Here is a 13,050-nt window from a genome sequence, read left to right on the forward strand (position 1 = left end):
GAATGCTCATTTAGGATGGTAATGATTATAGGCCTAGTATATTTCATTTCATACCTTATAAAATAAAATGGAGAACAATGAGCTATAATTCACTGAACAGAATCCCCTAAATGACATGTTGCGGGTATTTCCTAAATTATTTCAAGACATGCCATAAAACTGAAATTTTTTTATTGCAGTACATGATTGATATTTTATGAACCTATTGCCCATAGGCATGAATGAAGAATTCTGTGAGTGCTTTTGTTTTATTATTTGTTGTATTTTTTGGAGTAGGTTTTTTCCCCTCTTTCTGTCTCCTAAACAAATGTTTTCAATGATAAAGGACGTGTTTTGAAGTGATAAGTTATTATAGGCATTTACCATTAATGGTGCACCTTGAAGTTCATTTTCAAGCACATTGAAAATGCATAGGAATGGAAGTACCTTTAGTTTCTCTGTGTGATAAACAACTTTTGTCTTCAAGAGGAAACAGTAAACGAAATGGGCAGCTTTGTGCATACAACTGTTTTTCTGTCATTTAATAGTTAAACATCACTTTCTGAAAATACCAAAAATGGGAATGTTTTTATCTGATGAAAGACAATATTGCAAAACACTATGTCTTCCAGTTCTAATGTAAAATGTTCTTAGTAGAGAAAGGCAATCTCAGCATCAGGAAAACCTGGGTTCAAATACTATCCAAGTAATTCCAGGTTGGTCACATGATCTAGCAGTGGCCTAGGTAAATTAGTTTCCAAGTTTCAGAAGAATTGCTGATTGCAATAACTAGAGGGAATTTCCTCTCTGAGAATTCACTACATGAATGAAATTATGGGTCAAGGATATTTCCTAATAATATTAATTACTTTTAAAGGAAGGAACAATGACAACTAAAAGGATTTTGGTGAAGATTTAGATTTAACTTAAGCAAAAAAAAAGCTTATCTTTCTACAGGAAGAATTATATAATAACTTTCTTAATGGGCATTGCAGGCATTCCAAACTTCCTTGAAAGTGAATCAGATCTCTGCATCTATTAGGAAGAGAGATACTTGTGAGCAATGGGTATATAGCATATGTGTAGGAGACACTAAGTTAATAATGGATACATTATGCTGTAAAGTGTAATGTTTACTGTACTGGGAATCAGGAGACCTGGGTCCCTAGGTTCTTATTCTAGCAATGTCACTAGAAATGAAAATAATAAATTTGATTCACACAGGATTTCAAGGTATATCTTAATTGTATATATTAGCAAAAGAGTCACCTCTGTAGACTTTAGCTCCAAAATGAAAAATAGGGTTGCCCATCAGTCTGAGAATGACTGAACAAATTATGGCATGTGAATGTAACATTATTTCATCTTACATTGTTGATAAAAAGATTGATTTCAGAGATACAAAGGAAGACATATGAACTGATATAAAGTAAAGTGAGCAGAGCTGAGAGAACAACTTATAACAACGCTTTCAAGTTGAACTTTGAAAGATTTAAGAATGCTGATCAATGCAGTGACTATGATGACAGAAAGCTGATGATGAAGTAATCTATCAATTTTCTCACAGGGTTGTGATGGATTCAGGATGCAGAATGAGATATGCACTTATTTCTGAGATGTACAATTTTGGAAATAGCTGATGTACAAATAACTATTGCTTACAAGAGTTTTTATTTTTATTTTTCATCTTTTAATTGGGGTGGGAAGGAGAAAAAAAAATTAAAAACCTGTTAATTGAAAAATAAATGTGAAAGCAAGGGCTTGGTAGATGATTCCTAAGACATCTTTCACTTCTAAAATATTTTATTTTAAAGTCACTGATAGTTTAGCAAGAATAACTGAAGCTACGAATCTAACCTTCTAAGTACCTATTAGATTTTAACTGTACTTTTTGATAAGTTTTTAGTGATGGATTTTTCCTCCTTTGTGTTACTGGTGAATTTATGACTATACTTATAACATTTTACCTAATATTTTTAGCTTTTTAATATTGGTAGTAAATAGAGTATAATAATTAACAGGGCTTATGAAGAGAAATGGATTAGTTCTAATCTCTTTTATTCTGGTATCCAAATGATGACCCGGGAACTCAAACTTGGGTGACTATAGGGAAGGCATTTTACTACTTTGGGCCTCAGTTTCCTATTTGATAAAATAAAGGGATTGTATGAGAACTGGAGTTTCTGACAGTTTTAAACCTATAATCCTATAGTTATATTATACTGTGAATGGATTAGCAGGTGGCATTTAAAATATAGCCATGTCATAGATGATAGACCTAGAACTGTAAGAGACTCTTGTTGTTCATAATGTCTATCTTCATCCTCAGGTCTTTCTGACTCCAGAACTGGTATTCTAGCCATTGTACCATCTAGTTGCCCCACATAACCCTACAGGACAAATAGTTCAAACCCTTCATCTTACATGAGTAAACTGAGGCACAGAGTGCTTAAGTGACTGCCCAAGTTCCCTAAGCAGGATTTAAACTCAAATCTTGTACTGTTTCTAGAGGCAGTGTGTGAATCCAAGTCTAGTATACAATTATAAAGGACATTCTCCTTCCTTCCCATGACCTACTTTCACTTCTCCACCCTCTCACTATCAAGAAAAATAAATTCCATCTTTGATTTAAAACAAATAAACAATGTTGGAGCAATTAAATGGTTCCTGCTTTGATCATTGTAGAACATGTTTTAATTTAAAATACTATTTCTTACCTTTTTTCTCTGCTCTGCCTGCTTTTTTCAGATCAATGTGAATGTTTATATATCATATATTCTAGAGTGGTCATTGGCCTCTGTGAAAATTGTATGTTAACATCAGAGAATCTAAGAGATAGAATAGCCAACGCTGTTTAATTTCAGCTGATAAGACAATATTCTGAGGTTTATATGGCCAAATCAAATATTTTATTTGGGGAATTGAAGAAAATCCACAGCTGCTATTTCAAGCTTTAAGGAATTCTGTCTTAATGAGGGCCTTGCAGATGTCTATCATTGAAAGCCTACGTGATAATCATCAGTGTCTGCACCAATTCAAGCTATTAGCTTTTGCAGTTTCTTAATGTGCCATCTACACTTACCCCAGCTGCTACTTGGGTTCTAGGCAACTCTTTGATAAAAAAAGAAGCTATTTAAATAAATATTGAGGTCCTGTATGCAGAAGCATGAATAAGTATAAAAAGGGTACATTTCTTGCAGTGTGATATTATGTTTATTGAAGTCTAACCATAAGTTTTAATCCTTTTTGTTTTGGAGGTTTCAATTAAGAAGTCGAATCTTTTCCTATACAATCAATAATTTAAGTTTTGACTCTAATGGACCTGTGTGGAAACTTTTATGTGCAAATGAGATTACCTAAATTCATAATTTAAATTCACTGGAAATTTAAATATCTCTTAGCATTTTTAACCCCCTAAAGTGAAATTACCAGACATTTTCACAAACCCTTCTTTAAAAATATACAAGGAATGCAATTAATTTATTTATAAATATACCCATAGAAGGAGCTTATGAACTGATGCAGAGGGAAGGGAGCATAACCAGATGACTGTGTGGAAAGCAGTGAAGGGAGGCGATTTGGAACTAAAATAATAGATCTTTGGAAGGACTTGGAGTAGGGAAGGTATAGGGTAAAATGGGACAGCTAAGTCCACAGTGGAGAGAGTGCTGTCCCTGTAGTAAGGACCACCTGAGTTCAAATACAGCTCACTAGCTATGTGACACAGGGTAAGTCATTTAATTCTGCTTGCTTCAGTTTCCTTATTTTAAAATGAACTGGAGGAGATGGCAAATCACTTCAGTATCTGTTAAGAAAATCCCAAAAGGAGTCACAAAGAGTTGGACACAAATTGAAAATAACTGAAGAACAATGGGATAAAATCCAGTTGTTCTAAAAATTTTTTTAAAATATATGTACTGATATATACATATATATTTACTGTTACATATATATTTGTTGATATATATATAATATATATATATCAGTAAAATATATATTTTAAATTACAGCCTATATTTAACATGCAAGGTTCTTCCTTTGCTGAGGGGCTCAGTCCAAGGCACTAGACCAGGAGGAGGGGTACAATATTTTTTTTTTTATCGCACATCTGCTGATTTGTAAATCTTTCTAGTGTTGATTCTTTGCCTTTCTCTTATTTTTATTTTTCTCTACCTCTCCCTTCTTTGCTCTCCTTTTCGTTTCCTCTTTTTTACATGTTAATGTTATGAATCATATTCAGATAGCAGATTCATCTGACTTCTGTGGTTGGTCTTCCCTTCTTGTCACCACTCATTGAAATGGAATGTGGCCCACAAGGTCTGTCCCGTGCCCCAGCCCACTAACTCTCTTGGGGGAGTGAGGGTCCATTGATGTGCTAAATATCACAAAGACTTAATTCTGTACTGAAAAGTTAAAAAGAAAAGGTGGGGGAGGGGAATGAGGAATAAAGATGAGGTCTGTTGAGAATAGCTCATTCAACTAATGAACTTTTGTGGATGGACTAACAAGGATGGGATTTTATTGGGGAAAAAACACATTCATTTATGTGGATTTTTCCTTCCCCTTTATCCTTTTTTTTTTTTTTTTTTTTTTTTTTTTTTTTTTTTTTTTTTTTTTTAAAGAGGGAGGGAGTCAAAGAGACTATAGCTAAATGAAGGGGTGAAAACAAGAAAAAGAAAAAAAAATTAGAAATTCCCACTTTGTCATCTAGTCTAAGCACTGAGAAATTTATTTCATCTCATGGATTTCAGTGGCCCAGCCTCCACCTCAGTTAATTTTATGCAGCTGCTATGACCTAATTTAGCCTTGTCAGTCTAAGGATCTCAGAGAAGTTAGCCAAGAGGAGGAGTGAATGAATGGTTTCTCAGACTTTGCTTTGTGCCTTGAAAACTTAGTACCTTGGGGGATGGGGTAAATGGTGGACAATTCTAACTGAACAGGTTAATCTTTCTGATATAAAAATCTGTGCCCTAATAATAGAGACATGGGCAACTCAGGCTGTTTTCAGAACTGAGCAAAGATTATAATTAAGAAGTCTAATGAAACAATTTGGCTTTTTCTATGTACTTTCTTTTTGTACTTTCATACTAATAAATCTTTATAATATTGTTCTTATACTGAATATTTAGATATCTTACTCAGTACCAGTAGCATGAAATAATGAAATAGACCTCAAACAAAAGTCAGAAGACCAATCTTGAATCCTGGCTTTGCCTTTACTGTGTGACAGTGAGCAAGTACCATCTCTGGGCTTAATTGATCTTACCTGTAAAATGAAGGGTTTTGAAGGCCCCTTCAGCTTTAAGTCCTATAATCTTATGAATATCCTGCTATTTTTATTTACTAATCTTTCTCCAAAGTACTGAGAGAGACTGCCAATTCCCATATAAGTAATACCACTGAATTTACAAACATTGTTTCCTCTGATCCTTACAGCACATGCGAGGTAGCTCCTCTAGGTATTATTATGTACATTCTATCAAGGAAAAAGCCCAAAGAAACTATATGGACAACACACAGTTGAGACACAGGAGAGAGACATGTGTCTATTCTTCCCAACCTTACTCTCTACGCACTCTACTCATCTCTTTGATAAGTGCTTATTTCTATTCTATGGTGCTCCTTAATATTATAAATATAGAAACCTCAACTACTTATTAAAATGATATATTTTCCTCCTTTCCCATTTCATGATAGAGATTCTTCATTAGAGTTGGGGGTTCACTTAGAAAATCATGGATTTATTTTATTTTTTAGAATTGATATCTGAGAATTATGCTGCTTCTATATTCAATAGTTCTATGTTCTCCCTATAAAGCCAGGAAAAACTGATTTTTGTGTATTCATACATTTACAGAAACTTCTTTGTTAGGGAGGCAACTAGGTGGCACAGTGGTTAGGCTGAATCTGGAGTCAAGAAGACTTGAGTTCAAATGCAACTTCAGGCACTTATTAACTGTCATCCTGAACAAGTCACTTACTCTCTATTTCCATTAAGCCATTGGAGACAGAAGTGTCAAATAAGTCTAGTATACTACTTTGCCAAAAAAACCACATGGACAGAATGGTCCACAAGATCAGGAAGAGTGGAACACCACTGAATGTTTGAACAATTACAAATCCTTGTTAGGAGAGGCAACAGAGTATAGAACAGAGTAGATAGAACCTGATCTCAAAGCCAAGAAAGCCAGCATTCAAGCCAGAGAGAAGACAAAGGAAAGGAGAGAAGGATAAATCCCAATGGGAGAGAGAGCAGGCCAACAGAAGAAGGTGGAAGGTCTCAGCAAGAGGAAAACAGCTGAAATTGCCAAAGAAACTGAGAGTGGGAAAAATCCAACAACCTGTCTCAGATTCTAAAAAACAGAAATTACTGACGGGAAAGATGTTCATGTCTCACAGGAGCGCAATGGAGGAATGCATCAAAGATGAGGTGGGCGGGTGGGCAAGATGACTCTGGCCATTGACTCTGGATCAATGTTCTCTCCCAGGAACAGATTCACACAATTTTGTCACCCTCTCTTCTTTCCCTCAGTTATATTTTCTTTGCCTCTTTATGATATGTAATTTCCCTCATTTTACCTCTACTTTCCCCTTTTTTTTCCTGATACAATCCCTTTTCCATCTCTAGTTTCTTTTTTATATTATAACAGTAAAATCAGATCATACATGTACTTTAAGTGTTTATCCATAACAGAAATACAGCTCTCAAGAGTTATTTTTTCTTTATGCTTTTTAATACTTCTTTTGAGTCCTATATTTGTAGGTCAATTTTTTTTTTGTTTCTTTTCATCTGAAATAAATGAAATTCACCTGTTTCATTGAATACCCATCTCCTTCCCTGGACAAAAATGCTCAGTTTATTCTTGGCTGCATTCCAAATTCCTTTGTTTTTCAGAATATCAGATTCCAGGCCCTTCGATCCTTTAAAGTAGAAGCTTCTAGGTCCTGACTAAACTTTATCTGTCTCTTTGTATTTGAATTGTTTCTTTCTGGCTGCTTGTAATATTTTTTCCTTGGTCCAATAGTTCTCAAATTTAGCCATGATATTCTTTGGGGTTTTAATTTTGGGGTTTCTTTCAGGAGGCATTTGGCAAATTCTTTCAATGGTCATTTTATCTTCTGCTTCTATGATATCCAGGCAATTCTCTTTGATGATTTCCTGAAATATAGTGTCTAGGGCTCTTTTTTTTTTCATCACATGTTTCAGGGACTCCAATAATCCTTAGATTGTCTCTCTTAGATCTGTTTTCCATATTGGTTGCTTTTCCAATTAGGTATCTTACATTTTTTTTTTTCTTTTAATCTTTTTTTGGTTTTGTTTGACTGATTCTTGTTGTCTCATTGTGTCATTAATTTCCATTTGTTCAATTTTTTTGTCCAATTGAATTTTTAAATGAGTTGTTTTGTTCTATGGAATGTTTTTCCATTTCACAAATTCTGTTTTTCTTGGAGATGCTTTCTTTTTCCATTTTATCAAATCTGTCTTTTGAGTTATATACTTTTTCCATTTCACTAAGTCTATTTTGTATTGAATTTTATTTAGATAGTTTCTGTGTTGCCTTTTTCTTGCAAATTTTTCATTTCCTTTCCCCATTTTTATTCTAGCTGTCTTTTAAGATCCTTTTTAATTTCTTGTAGGAGAGCCTTATGTAATGGGGACCAGCTTATATCACCTTTTGGTTCTTCATCTGTAGACAGTCTGCCTTTAGTCTCCTCAGGGTTTGAAATCTGTTATTATCTTTTGCCATAAAAGTTGTCTCTCATCAGAGTCTTCTTTACTTTTTTACTCATTTTTTAAAAATTTACAGTCTGCCTTTAGGATGGGGGGGAGGGGTTTTCCAAGTGGCTGTGGCTGTACTGGGTAAATGCTGATTCATTCTGGGTGCTGAGTGGGCATGGCCAGGTGCTGTGAGATTCTGGCATTTGGGATTCACTATTGATCTTTTATGTTTTTGTTGGTTGTTTTATAATTTCTCTGCTCATCTATTGGCTTGCAATCTAGGCAGAGTGGCCAATACTGCTGTAGATTCCTCCTGTAGATTGCACCACCCTACATAGTCTGTACCACCCAGGGCTCTTTGCTATCTGTGCTGATGTTTGTGGTCAGCTGTTCGTGCTTGGCTGCCTTCTTACTGTTTCCAATTGAAACAGACCTGTTCTGGCTATCTTCAAAATTACCTTTTGCTGATAATTTGTTGTACTCCCAATATTTGTGGGTTCTGCTGGTCCAGAACTAATTCAGAGGCTGGATTTCATAATTAGTGTGAGGGTTGTAGAGAAGGTCAGAGAGAAACATGTTTCATCTACACCATCTTGCCTCCACCCCCAGAAGTCTAGAGGGAGTTTTTTTTTTTTTTTTTTTAAACTCAGGAGTTCCTGCACCAAAGAAATTGTATGTTCAATAATCTCTATTGCCTACCTTGGTGTCTGGGAAATTAGGCTACCAAATAATGAGCATTGCATTTCTGCTCTTCTTCCTGCACAGTTTTGTTTCACATTTCCTTTTTAAGGCAGGTTAATTTTCTTCCATTCTAGTACTCAGGTTTAGTTGAATCATTTTATTTTGTAGTATATCAATTCCTGGGAATTAACAAACACTCACATTGCCTCTTAAATTAGCCAGACCAATTCAATTCATGCTTCTTGAACCAGTGATCCCATTATTGGTGCTAAATTCAAAGTATGTTACTGCTGGGAGGTCAGAAATACCTATTTACACAAAAGCTGGAAACAGCCCATTTAGTATTTTTCAAGATATTTCTCTATTGCTCATCCTCAGTAAAAGTATATTAAGTGTTTATGTTAGGTTGAGGTGGAAGTACAATACACAATAAAAATGATGCGCTAAACATTAAAAGCCTACTATGTACTAAGCACTAAGTGCTAAACCTTAGACATACAAATAAGAAAAAGAAAGACAGCACCTATCCTTAAGAAGCTTATTGATCTAATAGGAAATTGAAAGGGGGTCTGGGTATGTGGTTCCATTATACCTGGCACAACAAGGGAACATGATGATTACAGTGAAATGGAAACCAAGAAGCCACTGGAGGCAAAGAGCTAGCTGGGAATTTGAGACTTTTATAATGGAAGGTTTGGGAAGGAGTTTTTATTTTGCTTTCTACTCTCCAAACAGGCACAGAAGCAGCAGAAAGTACTAATGAGGTATAAATATAAAAGTTGAAAGGATCTCAGATGATGAGGTTCCTGAAGATGAGCTTATTTTGAGGTAGAGAATAGGGAGAAAAGGCATGATGATGATGGCGAATCAAAAAATAAACAGAACAGCTGATGAAAAATGAAGATTTGACTGGGATTTTGAGTCCTCTAGAAAGAGTGGCTTTGGGAAGAGTTGTTTTTTTTTTTTTTTTAATACCCTTCAGACTCCCTATTAGAGTTGTAAAAGCACCTGAAGGAACTATGAGATATGTTATCCATTAACAAAGAAATGGTTGATTGGAGGAGGTAAGTTAGCTGTTATTTTTTGGTTCTTTAAATATTTAGAGCTTGTAAGATGTAACAGTGCCTTACCCAATAATTCTGTTTTCATAGTAGGATGTTTAATTATCATTTGAGCCTGGTTCTATCTAACACTTGAGTTATGAAATGAGGTTGCTTCAAAAAAGTCTATTTCCATTTCGAGAAATTTTCCTTGACCTATTTAAGATCCTTTGGTAACATATGATATTGAAAAGATATCTATATCTTTTTAGTCTATAAAAGATAGACTATATCTATCTATAGATAGGTATAGGTCTATAAATGGTCTATAGAAGGTATGGTAGGTACTAATCTGCTCCCTATGGAAGAAGAATTGAAAATTCCCTTTTTTCTGTATTTAAAAAATCTTTTAATAGTCTTGTATTGATAACATTTTTTAAAGTTCTAATGCTTTTTTATGGTGGTTATTTTCTATTACTGAAGTGTCAGATTGTTTAACTGTTATTGTTATTATTTTCATTACTATGTATGAATTGTATCATGATTCTTATGATATAATTCTCTTATTAATTTCTAAAAATATTTTTCAATATTTCTTCTAGTAACATAAGAGTTAGGCATTTTTATGCAGTCCAGCTGGTGCTGAATTTAATTTAATTTTGTCATTTTATGTATTATTCTTCCATTAAATCAACACATTATCTTGTTTAACTTATTGTTGAATCACTTAGGTGGTCTAAATAAATTATTTATAAGTAAATATATTTAACCTCCTTTGTTCCAATGTTTATTCCTTTGATTTTTTTTTATTGTTTCCCTAAAATTATGTCAAATATTAATGGTGAGAGTGGATATCTTTGATTTATAAAGCCTTCTTGTTAATGGAAAAATCTGTAAAATTTCTTCTTTACATAATATATGGACTCGTGATTTCAAATAATTTTTTCATATAAGGAGACATTCTTTCATTCCAATATTTTAAGACTTTTGTTTTAATGTTCTATTTTTCAGTAGCTTTTTTCTGCATTAGTATGAATATTGTTTTATGAATATTAGTATCAATATATTGTTACTTGTTATATTTATTTATATCACCTTTGAATTAATGATATAAACCATATGAAACATAACTTATAATTTAAAAGTATATTTGCTGAGCTCTCTGTCAACATACTATTTAATGTTTTTGCATTGATATTTATTAGTTTCATTGACAGAGTCCTTTTCTTTTCTATTTTGACCAGCTTCAGGGGATACAAGTAATTTAATTTTACAAATATTGAATAAATCCCAAATAAGGTTTCCAAAGAGCACACATAAAAGCAAAACAAGTTCTACTGCAACCTGAAGCATAGTTTGGTAAGACAATCTATCTCTTTCAGTCACTGGTCTAACTGTCCACCCTGTGTCTGAAGACGAGTCATGGTCAACATCCAAAGCAGGGAAGAATAATTAATAAATTATTGCATGGTAATTTTTAGCACCTCTATGCATTTGAATATTATAATAGAAAAGCCATGGATTTGAAGTAAAAAACAAGAAAAACAAAACACTAGCATGGCCACTGGCTAATATATAATGTTAAGACAAGTTGCTTAATCTCCCTGGATCTCAATTTTCCCATCTATTATAGATAACATTGAATTAGGTGGTCTTTAAAGCTCTTTCTGATTGAAAATTCAATCATGGAGATAATAAATGTCTAATTAAGACTTTTTGATTGAACTATTATTATTCAATAAAAGTGTCGCCATGCAAGAAACACCAGAACTTTGAAATTTCTGCAAATTTTCAAAGATGTAAATATGATTTCACTTAATGAAGAACATAAAGAAGGGAGGAGTTGTGTTTTTTTTTTTTAAACAATCCACTAAGATAATGTTGGTAACAGAAAAAGAATAAACAGAAGTTTAATGTGTGAAATTTCCAAATATTTGCCCATGTTTCAGATAGCCTATTTTCATAAATATATGTGTGTATGTGTTTACATGCATATATTTATAAGGCTGAATGTAAATTAGTTTTCAATTAATGATGTGACTAAACTCCATTACATTTGTTAGAATTTTCCATAGAGAATGATTTTGAGCTATTTAAAATAGAAAAAAAAAGTTAAGTAAAACGACCCTATTCCATGTAGGAGGCAATCTGATGTAGTGGATAGAGTGGACTGGCAAAAATTCACTTTCCTGATTTGTAAAAATAAATATGTGGGATTTAAAGACCTTAAGATTTCCTTCAGCTCTAACCCTTTGTTTCTCTGAAATTGTCAGTGTAGAAAATGAAGTAGACAAAGGAACCTAATCTAGATTTTTTTTCAGAGAAGAAAAAAAAATCTTCTTTACATAGACCTTTTTAAGCCCTTTTAGGGGAATTGGAGGTAGAGAATAGATTACTTCTGTTCTCCAGCCAAATACATGGTAAAATATGATTTATTTTATTCTCCTCATCGCATTTACCAGGAAGGTAAGAATTACACTCTTAACAGAAGGATATTTCTCATATTGTTTACAGATAAATTACTGTTGCTATTTTTTATGGTTTCAACCAATGTAAGGAATTACTAGAAAAGAGATTCCTTCAATTAGCCTATATCACAACCCATTAATGACTCAGTAGATTAAATCCTAAGGAGCTGGAGACACATCCAGGATAAAATATCTTGCCTTGAATCACATAACTAGTTAATTTCTGAATCAAGGTTTGAACCTAAGCTTTCCTTGACTACAAGCTCAGTATTTTATCCATTACTCGCTGTACTGCCCCTGACATAGTTCATAAATCAGAAATTTGATCAGAAGAGAAAAGAAAAAAAGCAATTTGTGAGGAACTTGGGTGGAGTCAAAAATTTATTTACAGTATAATGAATATCTGTTTGCTTATGGAATCCATCCTCAGATATGCTGCTGTATTTTTAACAGTCACTTTTAAAGTACAACTGCTTGATAATTTATGTCTTCTTTTTTTGTTGTTTGTTTTTAAATCCATATTTGAGAGTGTTAGACTTTTAAGCAGGTACTTTTCCAATAGAAATGGTCTCTCTGACAAGTTTCACTTTAATTAATCCATTTATATATACTTCTGTTATTTTAAGCAAACCAGAATAAAGAGGACTGGCTTCAAACATGGCATGTTCTTTGGAAACTGAGCATCTGTGCTGTCAGAGAGCTATTATAGATTACTGACATTGCTATTCTTCTTGCAAAGATTGGATTAAGTGAAAAGGGAGGATGACTTCCTGATCTATCATGCTTCAGAAAAAAAATAATGAGTGTGGTTAACATTCTTCCATGACTCTGCCCTTGGAAAACATCCAGGAGCTTGTGTAGAGGGTTTTGGAGGAATGGTCATCCATCTTGGGAGTATGTTTTGGGTAAGTTTATAAGAAGCTTTCCTGGTGTGCAGATTGGATGAGTGAGGGTTATCTCATCCCCAAGGCTTGGGAAACAGGTGCCAAGAAAATTAGTATCTTTTCAGATATTTGAAGCTTTTTTCCTTTGTTTAAATAAACTTTTTTTTTAAAGGAAAAGACCTTAGTTTATAATGAGGTTTGTAGTGATATTTTAGCACTTAGGGTTATGAATGCAATTGTGTTGTTCTCTCTGAAAACAGTGGTGCTGTTCAAAAGGG

The 13,050-nt window shown here is 33.6% G+C and overlaps 1 protein-coding gene across 1 annotated transcript in view; it reads left to right on the plus strand.

Moving 5' to 3' along the window:
- The window catches only part of LHFPL6 (LHFPL tetraspan subfamily member 6), a 286,250-nt gene that overhangs the window by 191,342 nt on the left and 81,858 nt on the right, over nucleotides 1–13,050 (plus strand). The gene's annotated exons all lie outside the window — the stretch shown is intronic.

The sequence above is a fragment of the Antechinus flavipes genome, chromosome 3, assembly GCF_016432865.1.
Source record: "Antechinus flavipes isolate AdamAnt ecotype Samford, QLD, Australia chromosome 3, AdamAnt_v2, whole genome shotgun sequence".
Classification (NCBI taxonomy): Eukaryota; Metazoa; Chordata; class Mammalia; order Dasyuromorphia; family Dasyuridae; genus Antechinus; species Antechinus flavipes.